General features: G+C 38.2%; 1 pseudogene; it reads left to right on the plus strand.

The window, feature by feature from the left end:
* The first annotated feature begins 15,844 nt into the window (after positions 1-15,844).
* LOC131410542 (eukaryotic translation initiation factor 1-like) lies at positions 15,845-16,231 on the plus strand (annotated as a pseudogene).
* Positions 16,232-17,669: the final 1,438 nt, after the last annotated feature.

Raw genomic sequence — 17,669 nt, forward strand, 5'->3', positions numbered from 1 at the left:
CAAATCCGAAGACTCTCATTGCCTACTCCTATTTCCTCTTCCTTTATCTTTCACAGGAGTTTCTCCCATTAAATCTCTCTCACTTCTAATCTTGATATAGCATTTGTTTTTTAGGGAACCTAAACTGGCACACACCCCTACTCTTCCAGGGAGACTTTGACATCTCAGGTCTCCAGATATCAATGTCAACTCTGACCTTGTGTGCAACTGTCTTTAAAATGTCTGGATATCCTCCTCTCTACAAGGTACAACTGTCTGAGTAAATGGCCATAGATCCCTTTGGGGAAGGAATGGAGGAATCATTACTGTGTAAACTTGACGTAATGTGTAGCCTCCTCCCTTCTAAGGATCTGACCACCTCTTCAGTCATTGTGTTATGGGTCTGGGAAATAGCTCAGGTCTGAAAAATGGACAATGGGTAGTGACTTTTTATTGGGGCAACAGTCCTCAGCCCTCTTGTCATTCATGCTTGATTTCTTCTGCTGTTACAAATTGAGAAGTGCCCTTGTTGGCTGCACATCTCTATGACCCTTAGGATGTTGTCTTCTGTTAACCATCTCTATAACTCTTTACAGCTCAGGTTCCCTTGGCTGCAACTCTAACCTGCTTAGTCATTACAACGATTGCAGCTCCTTGGCTTCTGGAGGTTAAGTGCTGCTACCTAGCTCTATGGTTTTAGGGTCTTATTATCTCTTTTGCTATTAACAAGCCAATTTATGCAACAATCTTTCCTATTGTCACCCTTGACTTGAAGAGGAGAGACACCACTAAACATTTTGGTGATGCTGTTGCCACTGCATTCCTATGGCTTTGATAAATAATGTGTCTTCTGGGATGGATAGAGAGCTCCCAAGTCAATAGACTCTTCCCTATCCAATTTAATGTTCTGGTCCCCCCCGATCAAATACACACAGAATCCATTTCCATTCTTACTCTTCTGGCTCCTGTCAGTTCACATTGGCTAAATCTTACAGCAACTTTGGGGTTTTTCCAAAAAACCTGCACACTTCTCTGAACTACACATAATGGACCTGCCTTGGTATTGTGTTTAACCTTCTTTGAAATAAAGTCATTCATACTATTAGGTACTGGGCTTGGTCCTCAACTTTCTCTGCCCTCCCCTGTGAATAATGAGAACTTCTTTGTATGTATGTAACCAAAGAGATTTACTGGCTTTCATACCTAGATTTCAGCTGGCTGTTACCCACCCTTTGCTGTACAATACATTTTTGAAGAGCACCAGTGGTACTTAGAAATAGTCGTCCAATCCTGTTATCCTTATAGCTACTATTTTTTCCCTATGTTTCAAATATTGGATAGGCTTCACCCAGTGCACTCCTTTCCACTGGTATACCCACCAAGTCACCTCCAGTGGAAGTTTTAATAACTGGAATACCACTTTGTACCAGGGGCTGTTGGTGCTTCACCTCCACCAGTGATAGGGCATTCATTGCCAGCTGGGCATAAGTGAGCCAGCTTTAAAACTGTCTTATTGCCTGCTTTCTCAGACCACTCCTAAGAACAACCATGACTCCTGAGACAATAAGGTAGAGTCTGAGATGCAAGATGCTGATTATGGATCAACACCTGTAAAAAGGAGGGAGAAGATACAGTACTGGGAAGAGGAAAAAACCAAACTGCGAAGCAGCCCAACAAAGTCTCAGCCCACTCTGCAGGAAGTTCTGGAATGAGTATTGCCCATCAGAGTGTGCCATGTCAGACCAAATGGCTAGGCTTTTATACCTCTGGCTGACTCAGAGACTAGATGTGGGTTGCCCTAGGAAGGGAAGATCTTGGGCCAGGTAGCTCTTTGCAGCTGAGGCAGACCCTAAAAGCACTGAGAGCTGGAGGACATCTGCTGACCGTATTCCCTGCAGCTGGGCAACCTGTCTTTCTCTGAAGGGAGATCTGTGTTGCAATCTCAGTGTGTACTACAGGGAATCTGGACTGTTCACCAGAGCTCAATAGCCAGGTCTTGGTGGATGGTTGTTTTAAGACCTGAATTTACTTCTCATTCAGGCAACCCGGCATTGTAATATGGGTTGTGTTCCGGAAACTGTGATTGAGCTTCTGAGCTTAATGCATGAAGTCATAACACAGCACATAACACAGCCTAAGCATTGCACATTTGACCTTGGGTACCACTAGAAGTTGCATGCTCCTTCACTGGCCCAGTGATCTGTGCAGATCTGTGGGCCAGCAAGATTATTACTGAAGCCAATGGATAGGAAAGCATTAAAATTTGTAGAACAACTGTGAATATACTAAAAACCGTTGAATTGCACTCTTTAAATGGGTGAATTGTAGTATATGTGAATTATATCTTAATAAAGTTGTTAAAAAGATTTTGTAGAATAAGTTTTGAACTCATCATCTGTTAATAGTCAAAAAGGCAAATCATTTACAATCTGGCTTTCTAGGGAACTTGTTACAGCCTCAGGTAGTCACCTCACTTCTGTTTCAAAGGAGGGCTGATTCTTTCACTGAGTAAGCCTTCCAGATATTCTGTACAAGGGTTCAGGTAAGGTGAAGAGGGAAGAGATACTAGAGGGCCTACTGTTTTTGGCAAAGAGGGTTTTCCAGCAATTATTTTTAAGTATTAAAACAGATGTGACAATTTATATCCTGGGCTGGCAAAGAGGGTCAACTGAATACGTTTGCTTGTATGTTAGTATTTTTAAGGAACTTTTTTGGCAAGTTGGTCTTTTCTAGAATGACTTCTTCTAAGGACCTCTTCTGAGCTCCTTGAGGATAGTGAAAACATTAACTGGTGCTTTAAGACTCTTTATTCATTCATTCATCATTCATTCAAAAATCATTTTTGGGTATGTCCTAAATGCTAGGCATTAAGCTGGCCACTATGAATATAGAATTGATCCTCTGCCTTCACAGAGAGATAGATACCAAAACTTAGAATTATAGTATATTTTGCTGCATTCTATAATTGACACATGGAGAGGGTGCTCTGAGGACAAAAGAGAGAAAGATCTATTTGGTCTTTTGTTTAAATCACTTGTGAAAACACTTGTACTTGCAAAAATTGTATTTGGCTTACAAAATTTAAATGATTTAACAGTATTTACTCTTCTTTTCCTTTCTCTCACTTTTCCCTTTCAGTCTTTTCTGGGTTCTTTTAGCTCTCCTTAAGGAACACAAAATCTGCTTATAAAAAGATAGCCCAACCTAGGTACTCACTATCATGAAAATACCAAACTAAGTAAACAAAAGGAGAGGCAGGGATATTATGCTAGTAACTGCTTCTGATTAACTCCTCGTTGAATGATCATGATCTTTAGGAGAATTTGCATGCTGAAAACTTCAGCAAGAGTCTGGAACCTAACGAGCTCTCAGTACATTCAGTGGGGAATAGTTGTAAGGGTTCTGGGGGGAATAATCTGATTTTGTGTCTGAGTAGATGTGTCTGGAGGTATTGAGGATTAAAAAGTATTAGAATAGGGGGGCTGGCCCGGTGGTATAGTGGTTAGGTTTATGTGCTCTGCTTCAGTGGCCCAGGGTTCGTGGGTTTGAATCCTGGATGTGGACCTACACACTGCACATCAAGCCATGCTATGGCAGCATGCCATATACAACATAGAGGAAGATGGGCACAGATGTTAGCTCAGAGCCAATCTTCCACACCAAAAAAAAAAAGTGTTAGAATGGGAACAAAGTTTATAGATCTACTATTATTTGTATTCTAAGAAACACTCTATTCCAAATGGAGGTTGAGGATTTCTAGGACTTGTTGCACAAGAACACAGGGTTTGAACCGTGAAAGGATTTCGGCTCTACCCCAGGCACTCCACGTTGACCCCTCACACCCATTTATAGAGCTGCTCCTCTCCAGGTTGGCATAGCAGCAGATGGCCAGTGCCAGCAGTGGAAGCAATTCTTATCAGGTATTTTACAAAATGACTCAGGCCTGGCCAGAACCAGAAATATCTAATTCCCATTCCAATGTGATTTGTGATCTAAAACTTTGCATAAAAATAGCATCAACTGCTTCCACACTAAAGGAATAATTATTAATAGCTTTTTAGATAGATGTTAAAGTACTCTTCTTGTGGAGTGCACATGTGATTTATTTATTTTTTCCTTCTCGAATATGACCTGTATTTAATAAAATCTATTTCTCCTCCGGTCCTGAACCCGAGATGCGATAGTTGCGTAATGTAGTGTAATGTGGCTTGCAGTCGCCAAGGGCCATAAATAATGCACCTCAGTAAAGCACTGTGATCAGGTTGCCTGTTGCATATGGGCTGCTGCGAACCAATCTGACACCAGCTGCAGGCTATTTCTATTCAGTGGTTCAGCACATGGGGAATGAGATACCAAGGTTTCCTCGGGCAAACCAACAGGTCAAAGCTAGGATCTGTAGCCAAAAGTCATTATTTATTAGGAAAGTTTAATGGATGTAGAAATAGATTAGATAGAAGAGAACATTAGTTAACAACCACACATACCACTTCAGAAATTAATATAAATTATCATAGTTATCAAGGTTTTATAAAAGTCTATTATATTCTGCTTCAAGATTTTGGAAATAGGTTGTGTCTATTGCCTAAGGTTGTGATGACAGAGCTGGGTCCACATTTTGCCCTTCTCTGAAACCACAAAAATCCTAAAACAACAAATGTATTCGGATAAGAGCATGTACAAATGTTTTTGCTTTTTGTGATCATTATCAGACAGGAGTTAATAAGTATGAAACATATACAATTTAAAATATCACAATATATTGAGGACAGACTTTATAAAACCAACGCTTCTGATATTTTGAGATTTATCTTAGAATCTACACAGTCATCAATCACAAAATTCATAGTTCCTAAGTATGATTTTCTCCCCTTTGTCTGATTACTTGGTTAACCTGGTTGGGGAAGAAATCATTTACTGAATGTGATGATGCCTTGACATTTTTGCAGAGGCTCTCCCTTTGGGGAAGATGGCTATACTTTTGGATGTGATAAATGACTTGCTTAAAAATGATAATATCACAAATATTTTGAGGATAATAATTATTGAAAAGTTGAAGGAAGAAAATTCATGCTTATTTTCATAGCTTTTAAATGATCACTTCTCCTAAGTATTTAAGAAGTAGATATGAAAAGGATTGCTAGATAAATATGTTTTATGTACCTTTCTAGTTTACTGGAAGTATTATTATTATTATTATGTGTTCCAGTATTTTCTGTTCCAGTTAATCATTGGAAGATGTAATGAACTTTTTTTGTCATATGTTTGTATCTGGCTAGAACTTTAAAATATGAACTTTATAAATGATGTTGTAGAACCTCTACTTCTGGATTATATTGGAGGGAGAGTAATCAAGGTATTGGATGCTCTGTTGTCCTTAAGGCAATTTGTCATGATCTCACTGTTCTGTTTCAACTTTTAATTCACCTTCAGCCCATTCCATTAGACAAAGTCTTCTGTCTCTCTCTGACTTCATCCCCAGTTTGTTTTCACTTCTCTCCCTCCTGCTGTCCTCTTTTCTTTTCTGTTTGTCCTCAGCCCTGATCCTGACTCTATTCCCAACTCTCACTCTTCTACCTCCCTTTCTAGCCTCAGCCACGATTAAAAAAATTTCAAAAAATAAGCAGACACCAAAAATGATGGAGAACTAGGTTTGAGAGTATCTGATTCATCTTTCTTTCAAAATCAAACCAGTAGAATTAGGGAAAAAGAAAAAAGAACATTTGTTTTTGCCCAATGTGTATGCCATTTTTATCCATTTTCATTTTACCTTGTTCAGATACAATGAGAAATTAATGCCACTATTAGAAAAACAAGTGGAAAATACTATTTCAAAATTTCCACCTGTTAAATTTGTAAATCCAAGTTCATTGAGTTTCTATTGAAATGATGAAATAATCTCAAGCCTACATTTTTTTAGAAGTGAGTATTTTGTGATTGTCATGCTGTGTGGAGACTATTAACTGCAAATCATTCTTTGACCTTCTTGCAATGCATTAGTGTACTGCTCTATTATGAATCAATTGAGAAAATTTGTTTTAAAGTATACCTTAGGTAAAAATTCCATTCTCACAAGGAAGACATAGAGGCAAGTCAGTTTTTTCCTGTTAATTAAAGGTGAATTCCTCAAAAATGATAGTAGGATATCACTTTCCAAAAGATTACATGACTCAGTTATTTAGAAACGTAGATATTCAGAGAGAAGCTGTGAGTGATATTAGGTAATCAAAGAAGGTATAGCTAATTCAAAACCAAAACATCAATGTTGCCATAAAAATCTTAAGAAGTCACACAGTCACACTATAGATTTTTTCTGTCAAAAGGTGAGGGTTTGGATTTGAAGAATGTTTGCCTGCAAGGATTGACGATTTTATTTATCCTTGTACGTTTCTAGACTGTGTTTATAGACATGATATATTTATAGACTGTAATGTGAATGAAGTAAAATGACACCCCAATCGTGGGCTAACCTTTTAGAATATGTATTACTTAATTCTTATTCTTAATGTCACAACAGTTGATCACATACCCTAGTGACATTTTATTAACATTTACAGTCATTTATTAAAAGAACTTTTATTACTATTTTTTTCAACTATGAAGCCAAGATTCACTCTGACTGCTCTTTTTCTTTTACAGTCCCTTACTTCATGTCATGATGTGGCTGAGGAGGCTCGATAAAGCCAGGTTCTCACTATATTTTTTGGGTTCTTTTAAAACTCCTCACACATCAGCTGCCTGTTGCTAAAATGCTGAAACCAAGCTTTGCATTATGGTCCCTCAGAGTCCTGATTTAAGTTAAAGCCAAGCTTGTACAATAATGGCAAAAAATAATATAAATTATGCTAACATTGTTCTGAATTTATCACAGTATAGAAATGTGAGACATGCTCACTAACCATTAACATACTTTTTCCTGGAGCATCATGCCTAAAAGGTCAGATTTGCATATGATAAAAGAGCAGGGGGCTAATTAAAGAATCCATGATCTTTTGATCTTCCGCATCCTAAAGTCACATTGACCTGGCAACTAACCATTTGGCAGCGGGACCACTGGGCACTAGAACGTTTTCCATATGTGGTATGTATTTGTCATGTCCATGAACACTGTATCTCATGGCTGAAGGGATTTAGCTCAGTGCCAACACCTAATGAAGGGAGGAAGAGTAGGAGTACCTGCTGAGGGGAACCCCTTAGCAGAGTGGGTAGGCACTCATGTTTTGGATCCTGACCGAACATGTTCTCTGGCTCTGATATCTTGGGGATATTATGTAACCTCTCTGTGTCTTGATTTACTCAACTGTAAAATAGGAACATAATAACAACTGCATCTTACAAGGCTAATATTAAATGAGATAATTCAGGGAAAGTGCTCAGTACAGTGCCTTGTCTATAGTAAATATTCAATAAATTAGTTGTTATTACTAATTTGTATTGTCATAATTGTAGGTGTTGCTACCTTTACTATAGCATGACTTTCTGTGGATAATAAGGCTCCTAGTTAAAGTGTCTAGGTTCCAGATATAGAAACTTGATTTAGATAGTCACACCTCCTTATCACCTCACAACAGGAGTTCAAGGATTTTTTTTTTAAATAATTATAATGAAGGTTTCAGCACCAATTTGTTCAATATTTAGTTGGAACATAGACAAGAATGCATATGTAGTTCCTTAGTCATTATGTAAATTCTGTGTAGTATTTCCTCCATCAGACAGCAGTGGAGAGAAGTCCTCAGTGGTTTTCAAAGTGTGGTTCCCAGATCAGCAGCCTCAGCAGTGCCTGGGAGCTTGTTAGAACTTGGCCCCCACCCCAGACCTCCTGAATCAGAAACTCTGGTGGTGTGGCCCAGCAAGCTCTATTTGAACAAGCTTTCCTGATGATTCTGAAGCACACTAAAGTTTGGGAACCACTGCTTTAGCATTTGTAGCAACAGAAGGCTGGAAATACTAATGGTCGTTATGTAGAAATTATATGAGAAAAGATCCTTTTAATTGATGAGATAATCCTTGCTTTATAGTCATGTTGAGAGAAAAAATTTGGCAAGTGAGTATTTAGCTATTGGGTGGGCCGAAGTGAAGAACGTGAAGGTAGGCAGATTTAGGAGAAAGAAAGGTGATGATTACAGCTGAAAGAAGGGTTCAGTGTTTGAAGAATCCTTGTGTTTGAAGGCTGCCTCCGGAATTATGTTAGAGCAACAAAGGCAACACTAATAACACAGAAAATGGAATTAAAATAGTTTGATTTCATAGCTCATATTCTTTCATTTTCTTTGATTTCACTTTTAAGAGATTGTGCCCAATTTAAAATATTTTAAAATCAAAATAGAAATTAGAAAACTGAATGAGAAAATGAACAGATAGTGGAAATGCTAAAGAAGCCATAGAATTTTCCTACTCACTCAAAACTGAACATGAATAGAAACTTCTAGAATATGAGTCTGGAGTCTGGAGACTGTTTAGTCCTCATATCAGCTCTACCTAATTAAATTACCTGTGCATTTTCTAAATGGAGCAATAATTGGCCCAAGAAGTCATTGGCCCAAGAAGAGAAAAGCCCAGTCTTTAGAAATAAAATAGACCTGGGTTTGAATCTCACTGGCTATTTGACTTTAGGCTAATTATTCAAATTTCTGTAAAATAGGGCTAATAGGGTTTTTAATCTGTAAAACAGGACTAATGATGCCTGCTCTTTAGGAGGTAGTTCTCAAAATGGGGAGGGGGCAGCATTTTCCCTTGAAGGGAGTTAATGGTGGGACAGGCCCACCACGGAGGACTGGACCATGCCCTGCACTAATTTTTAATGCCCCCAAGACATTTATGTAGGTGAAAATCCTCTTTATAATTATTTAAGCCTAGAACCTAACTGTGTTTTGCATACAAACATAAGATATTTTTTACATGGTTTTAAAATACGCTGAATTTTCCAGGAATGCAAATTACTATCATATAAATTGAGAGAAGATTATACTTTGCTTTGTTTGTGCTTTCTTATCAAAAGTTGTTCACCCTTTTGGGAAAAAAAAATCACACAGCCAGCAGCAACTCTATGCATGATATTTCATCTTCTGTAAAACAGCCTTATCAGACTGTATTTCGGGAAGCTGTGTTCACAGTGATACGACCTATGGGAGTAAACCACTGACTACCTCATTGTGTCTTCCAGAGTAATTGTCCCTGGGCATTTCCCCATTCAAATAAAGTAATTGAAATATATTAATGAAAAAATATTATTTCAATATGAACTACTTTCTTTTTATTTCTCTTTTATATTATAGCTAGAGCATTATATTTTTAAAAATTATGTGTGTAGGTAGGTTATATGAACTATGAATTTCATTTCAGGATAGTAAATGTGGAATACATTTACAATATTGACACAATATTCTGAAAAGGAAATGTTAGATCTGAAGGTGGATCTGCTTTAAACTTTTGAGAGGATTAGATGAGGCAATGTTAGTGAGTGTTTAACATTATATCTGGTGCATAGTAAGTGCTCATATGTAGTAGCTTATTATTGTAATTAGAGGCAGTGGCACTGGTGGGATGGATACCAATGTAAGTCAGTGCGGAGTGGCTGTTCACAGGCCGGGAAGTCTGTTTCTTGCCTGGGAACACAGATCTGGGCCAGCCTGATGCTGGGCATGTACGCGTGGGGCCCTCTATTTCAGGATGATGGTGAGAGCAGCCTGGGAGTTCCGAACTTAACCCAGAGTCTAAGAGAAGGGGGAGACAGGAGCCAATCTGAACTGGAAATGATGGGAAGATTAGGAATAGATTCAACACATTGTTTCTCAATCCGCATTGGACAGACAATAGTGCAGTGGGTGTTTTTGTTGCTAGTATTACTCTTATTCTCTGGCGACTGGTTCGGCCATCTGGTTGCCCGTGCAACTCCCTTGAGTGTTGCAGGTGTTACTTTTTACAGTCTCTGTGTTACCAGAGCGAATTGTTAAAGGAGAATGAGACTCAAGCAGAATTTTAGAAAACAAGCAGAGCTATCAGGTTTTTGAAAAACTGCATTGGCCTGAAGTCTATGCCGTTGTAACTGGAATCTAACCATAGCACACTGGAGTGGTTCAACAGGAACCCCACCTCTGTATGTCGTTCCCATTCGGCTCTTGAGTTGTGACTGCTTCTCAGGACTAGGGTATCAGCAGCATTTGTGGTCAATAAAATAAATAGTTGATTTCTTGAACAAGAATTTAGAGACATTTCATGGGCTAGATGACATCTCAATATATGTCGACATTCTTCCCATATGCTAACCCCAGGTGTTATAAAACAATTTTATAAGGTCTGATGATGTACCAAGTGCAATAAGAGATATATTTTTGATCAATGTAAAAAAAAAAAAATCTCTCTCTTTTTATACTCAAGCTAGAAAGTTAGAAAGAACAGTAGTTAGAAAGAACTTTAGAAACTAACTTTCTAGTTAGAAACTAACTTTCTAGTAGTTAGTTAGAAAGAACAGATTAAACCCCTTAAGAAGGCTTCTTTGTATTTTACACGAAGGCAAGGAAACAATCTAGATGATGTTTCTTTAGATAATTGTAACCATTTACCCAGGTATGGCCACTTGCTTTGTAATGCTGACTGACCAGAATAATATGTAAAATATTAAGGGAGGATTTAAATAATTTTTGATGATGATAATGATATTATGTAAATAGTTAGATACAGAGTGATACAGTGTTTTAGGTTATCATACACTGGAATAATAATTGGCTAGTAAAAGTATTAATGAGACCTAGATATTGTTACTTGAAACCCTTTTAAAATTTAATGACGTGGAAGTCAGCATGTCCTGGAAGGATAGACTTAGACATCTGTGTCTTAGAATATGCAGACCAAAAATGAAAGATGATCCTGTCCCAGAAGCCACTTCACCTCTGAGGTTTGTTTGACTAGAACACTTCAAAAAACTGAAATCCACACTGACATTAGGAATACACAGGCTTTCAAAATTCTGTCAATTCTGCCATAATATATCTGCGTGGTAGAAACGTTCCCTCCCCTTTGCCTTTTCATTGCTGTTTCAGTAGAAAGAAAAAGCCTGGGAAATTTCTTTCAGGACTATTCAGCTTCTTTCCTTTGCCTCTCGACTTGTCAAACAAAATACGTTCTTCCCTTGGTAAATGTGTATTTTTCCTGAAAGCTAATTCTGTGTAAAGCACATTCTGGATGGTACAATCTCTAGTTTGTTACTAACTCAGAAAGGAACGGACGTGATTCCAACTGGGAGTCCCAGTCTCCACACTCATAATTGAAATATATACTGTACATGGTTCCTTTGCCTTCAACATTAATACCCATCTGCTGAAATGGCAAAGTGCCTGCTCTCTGGTTGATTGGATGGATGCCCTGGAGCACAGGTGCCCGGCAATGATGGGTTTAGAGAAATCCCCGACATAACATTGTCCGTGACATTTCCTCTGCAGGACTTCTCTCCTGGGTGTGTGGTATACAGAGGGCTCTCTCTTCCTGTCTCATGTCATGACTGCTGCTGGACATCTTTGGAAATTTCTGTTTACTGTTAAAAGCAAAAGGCTCAGAACAAGGTGACATTTAAAAAGTGGAAATCATAATATTTTGATTCTTGAGCTCTAGCTGAGAAGTTTTAAAAAAAAGTTCTTTCTTAGAAGATCTTAAATACCAAGTGTTTAAACTCAGAGTATTCTTCCAGGTACTACTTATTCATTACTTACATTTTATGGCCCATGAAAGTTGGTGACATAAAGAAAAGAGCCATACTATAGTAATACACATGTGGCAGTATTTATGAGATGTATGTGTTAGGATTTCATAGTAACTGGTCATCTTTTGGTTATCTGATTATAAAAGCTTTGTGAAAGAAACAAAACAAAATCTTTTTAAAGCTATTAACAAATGTTATTTTTCTGTTGTCTGGGTATTTCTCTTGGAATGGAAATACCCCATTGGAGTAGCTGGTGGACTCTACGTTTAATCCCTTAGAGGTCAGGTGTGATAATACAGAGAGAAGAGAAATCCTATGAATTATCCTAACTGCAGTTTCCAAAATTCTAAGCCTTTAGGAAAAGTAAGAGTTTTCAAAGATTAGACTAAATATTTGGGTGAAACAAGAGGAAGAGTATAGAGTTTCCTAGACCCAATTTGCAGTGTAGAAAACAATTCCCTTAGGCTGAGAAAGAGAGATGGAGAAGAAGAAACGAAATACAAATGTATTAAGGGGCCTTAAAGGGAACATTATCTATGTCCATCTCTTGGGCAGAGCCCAGAGATAGTACAAGACCTCAAAGAAGAAATGACTGTGAGCCTCTTATAAGTAATTGTGAGCCATAGAAAGCTTTACGGAGATACCCATACCTCGGGTTCACTGAGCTGAGGATTATTTCAAGCTTAGACCTTACCTTGTGCCCAAGAGATTCAAGGATCCAAAAATCCCTGGCCCCTCTCTCACATGAATTGGCCACTGTAAACCCCCTGGAACTTGGATACAACTTTAAGAAGGAAGACTAGAAACCGAAAACTCACTGAGTAGATTTCATTTCTCTTGGGAGGCTTGCAATTGATTTGTTATAGAATATAAAGTTATGTTTCTAGTTCATAGAATCATGTGTACTGGGATTCATTTAAATACATTATTTATATATTGTGAATTATCCCAGAAATTATCCCAGAAAAGAAATATTGCAAAACTTTTAAAATTTTCTTTTCTACTTTTGATCCATTTTGTTAAAGGCAGTGTTTGTGTAATACGCTCTATTCAGATGGGGCACAAATTGCCTGGATTGCCTGCTCTGCTCACTAGAGGCCTAACTCGACACCCTGGTATATTTCAGTTCAGCTATCTAACTATAGCAGTACCTGGAGGACTTTTTAGCTCAGTATTTTGCAAAAACAACAAAAGGATTTTTTGATAGTTACCAAATCAATACACTATAAGACTTCTATTCAGTCTAGTATACATATTTATATACAACTATTTGCAAAAGCTGTGTGTTGGGTTGGCTCTCAACATCTACCTTCAGCTTCCTTTTTGCTTAGGAATAGGTAATGACCTCAAATCTACTCACAAAAATTCTAGGCAGGAAGAATCCCCTGTAGTGGGTGTCATGCTTCTCTTGTGCCATGCTGTCTGTACTTTTGTTTCAAGCCTCTTATGACTGGAACCTAACCTTTTTTTTTCTATCATTGCTTACAGAATCACACAAAGGACACCTTTAAGCACTGAATCATTTTTGGAAGATTTCTGTGGAAGACTTAACTTGTCCCCCAGATACTTTGTGTGCATTCTTAGTGTGAATGTCTGCCCGATGTTGCCCATCTGATCTCTTTAATTGCAGAGTCTCTGTGTTCTTGTTGACCAGTCTTCCTGCTGCCTGATCAGCATTCTGAATATGGTAGTGAGGAGAGTGGTGAGGGCATTTTAAATGTCCTTTGTGGACAAGAGTCACTTTGTGTGTATGGATCAAGACAAAGACAGATTTTCCCCATTATTCAGCATCAAGACAATAGTGGGTTAACACAATTTAGCATTCTCCTGTCATCTTTCTGTTTATTTTCTGTTTTTTGACTTCATATCCAAAAGAAAGCAGACACGTTTGTACCCTTGAACCTGGGGAAGAAGTCAGTAAAACCTGACCTTAGCTGTGGATCTCTGCTCCTGTTGCTTGTAGTTGTATTATTATATGAGTCGATCTCTGCCTACTGCTTTATTGTCAATATTTTTCAAAAGCTGGGTTTATCCCAATGAGGAAAAGCAATTACCAATGTGATCAAAATTGCTGAAATCTTTCTGATTTTCAAATAACTCATAAGAGTTCTAAATGGTACTTTGGGGCCTCTTATTATATTCTGCATCAAATATGGGAGAAACAGAAAGAAACATGTGGGAATAATTTAAAATTAAGGCATTTATATACTATATAATCTAGTTTTATAAATCCGTGTAATAAGACTTTCTGGGAATAATTTTCATTGATTAACCTTTAGGTAAGTTTGTTATTATTAAATAATCAAGCATGACTTTGTTTCTTATCTTTAATCTCTGATTCCTCAAGTTTATTAATTATCAAAATAGTTAATTATTTGATAAGTACCAGATAATTTCTTCTAGCTATCATGTTCTCTAATGATTTCTTAAACAATAAGAACAGCATTTAAATACACGATGCTAGATTTTCTCTAGAATATCTATCTTCCTCTTTGGATTTTTAAATAGAGAAAGGAAATAGGGTAATAGAGCATTAATATTGTCTTTTTTAATATGATAAATGAGCTATTTCCAAAATCTACACTTTATAACATTACCTCGAATATTGTATGTAGTGAATTAGCTATATTGATGTATGGAAAAATACAAATAATATTGAAAATCTTTTTTGTGAAGATCTGCCAAATTTAAGTTTAGAGGCACAATATAAGAGACAGTGTTTTTATCTAATATTATTGTCAAATTTTAAAAGGAACAAGACTAGGAAAAATCTCTATGTTTGGACAGTTTTACTCAGTTAAAATGAAGAATAAAATTAAGCTGGTTGTGTGGATAATTAAGGATAAATCATCTTACTTGAAATATATTATTGCAACAAATAATGTTGCAGGGTTTTTTTTCTTTTTCATTTTGTTCTGCTAACGTAGATCTAGACTTTATATGAACCTCAGGAATAACAACAACAAAAAGAATCCAAATATAGCAAAATAGAGTTATAGCTATAACAAACTCAGCATCCTCTATTTAGGCAAGACTGAGACTGCACAAAAGCCTGATAGAGATTCCATGTTTATTTACTTCAGAGTGCTGAATGAATCAAGTTCAATGAAAAGTGATTTGTAAATTGCTTATTCAGTGAACTTGAATAAATAACTCACAAATCAATGTCTTACAAGAATTTGGTAACCAGCCTATTTCATCTGAAACCATACTATAGCTTATCGATTTCCTCCTCTAGATAATGTTGAACAGAAAAAACTGGAGTAGAAGCAGGCCATTCTACTTACCTGCCAAGAAGGACAGTTCAATACCAAAAGAAGGAAAAATATCCCTGGAGTTTTAAAACAATATTCTGTTTCCAGCTACCAGTACTACCCTCAGAACTTCAGAACTGAGGAAGAGGGACCTCTGACTCGGACCCTGTGCTTTAGAGGACCTAGATCTGACTTACCATGTCACTCATAGAACCATGAGTCTACAGGGCCAAGCAGATGTACACACACAGAGCTCATTTTCCTTCCTTCTAGACCATTCTTCAAGCACCTGGGACCCCAAGCCCACTTCCAGGACCTGCACAGGCTTCTTCTCAGGGCCTCCTCCCAAGCGTGGACCACATTGCACTCGGGTCAGAGAAGTGGCCAAGTAGGGGCAATTTGCAGGAGTGTGGATAGAGCTTGGATATCCGGGCTGAGGTGTGAGTGGGAGGTCCCTCTTGGGACCAAAAGAGAAGGAAGAGCAAATTACTGGCCAAAGACATAGACCTGGAGCAGGCACTCTCCTTGCTGTCACATTCTAGTGCACAATTCTGAGAAGTCCAGAAATTTCAAATTTGAACCTGGCCTTCTTGATTGTTATAAAGATACATTTTTTAAGATAGGAAAATAGATCTTTTATTTAACATTATGTCAGTTTGATTTATAACTAACTATTTAGACATATAGCATATGGGCCACCATTTGTACTCTTGCCCCAGGCCCTTCAACGTTAAGGACAGGCTCACCAGCTACCACCTTATCTCTCTACTCTCCTGCACAGCCAGTCACTGAGCCGCTGCCCAGGACTCAGCAGCCTCCCCAACGAGTCCCCTTGCTTCAGGATCCATCCCCGCTCCTGCCTGCCCTCCCCTCCTGTCTTCCTCAGGCCATTTCCACCGAGGAAAAGGAATCCTATTGTATGTCCGCTACCCAGAACCTCCCCTCTTTCGACCCCTTTGCTAATGCAAGTAAGGGTGATGATCTGCTTCCTGCTGGCACTGAGGATTATATCCGTGTAAGAATTCAACACAGAAATGGTGAGAAGACTCTTACCACTGTCCAACAGATCGCTGATGATTGCTATAAAAAGAAACTAGTGAAGGCATTTGAGAAGAAACTTGCTTGCATTTGGTACTGTAATTGAGCATCCAGAATATGGAGAAGTAATTCAACTATAGGGTGACCAGCACAAGAACATATGCCAGTTCCTGGTAGAGATTGGACTGGCTAAGGACGACCAGCTGAAGGTTTATGGGTTTTAAGTGCTTTTGGCTCACTGAAGCCTAAGTGAGGATTTCTTCACAATGAGTAGGATTTCCCTTCTGTCCCTTGTCGCAAGGTTAAAAACCTCACAGCTTGTATAATGCAATCATTTGGAGTCTGCTTTTAATGTGGACTAGTGTAACTTCTTCATGTAATAAACTGAAAAGATCTACACTGTCTAGTCTTGAAGTCCCTCATTTAAAAAGAGATCAAGCAGTCGGTATCTGGCAGTGTCCAGCCTGAAACAAAGCAACAACATGATGTTTTGGCCAAGCCTACAGCCCCAGGATCACTGATGGCTACATCTGGCCACAAGCTCCTTGGCTCGCTCTCTACAGAGTTCTGCAAGAATGTCGCCACCTGAACAGCCCTCAGTGAAGCTGAGAGGAGACGACGGGGTAAAGCAGCAATGGCAGATGTTTCCGCTAGAAGGAAGTCTTTGGTAGTCAAAGAATGATCCCCTGGTGTCTCCAACCTGACCAGGTGGCAGCCACCTTCCTTCTAATGAGGTGATAGGATATCTGGCTTGCCACCAAGGTCTTTTTGACCAGACGTATCCTAGCTAATCCACGTCCAAACACCAGAATGTGAGTCCAATCTTCTATCAGAGTTAAACTTTTGACAAGGGAACAAATTTCACACTGATGTGTCAGCCGCGTAGCCAGCCATAGAGCTTGCAACTTACTAGCAACAGCTGCCCCATGCCATGTGAAGTAACAAACTGGTTTTTGGGTTTTTTTTTCTTTAGTTTTAACATGATGTAATCTTTGGCACCTACAACTTCAACAAATCTACTCTTGCTTATGCCATCTCTTACTGCTTATTAGAAAAATCCAGTGGACATGATCTTCAGGCCTAATCTTGTTCTCTTAACATTATTCATCGTTACTAGAGACTGGGAAGTCCAAGATAGAGACATCTGCAGATTCGATGTCTGTGAGAACTTGCTTCCTGGTTCCTAGATGCCTGTCTTTTCACTGTGTCCCCACATAGCAGAAGGGGCAAGGGACCTCTCTAGGGTCTCTTTTATAGAGGCACTAATCCTATTCATACGGGCTCTGCCCTCATGACCTAATCCACTCTCAAAGTCCCCATCACATTAGGGATTAGGTTTCAATATATGAATTTTGAGGGAACATGAACATTCAGTCTATGGCAGCTCCACTCTAGATCTGGTCCTAACCTACATCCCCAGCCTCATCCAGTGTATGTTAATCTTTTACTTTCTTTTCTCCAGACCAACCTTTTTCTTTTTCTTTTTTTTTAATCCTGGGAGAACTCTTGAAATAATTTGCAGATTTTAGAGAACCTTCTATAAAAGTTATTCTATCTACAGTTCTCAGTATGTTAATGTGAAGAGTAAGTTGTAGACAAAATAATCCAATAACAATTGTCAATGCTTCTTTTTTAAAAATTTATTTTTATTGGGGCATAATTGACAAATAAAATTGTAAGATATTTAAAGTGTACAATGTGATGAT

The sequence above is a fragment of the Diceros bicornis genome, chromosome 10, assembly GCF_020826845.1.
Source record: "Diceros bicornis minor isolate mBicDic1 chromosome 10, mDicBic1.mat.cur, whole genome shotgun sequence".
In the NCBI taxonomy this organism is placed as follows: Eukaryota; Metazoa; Chordata; class Mammalia; order Perissodactyla; family Rhinocerotidae; genus Diceros; species Diceros bicornis.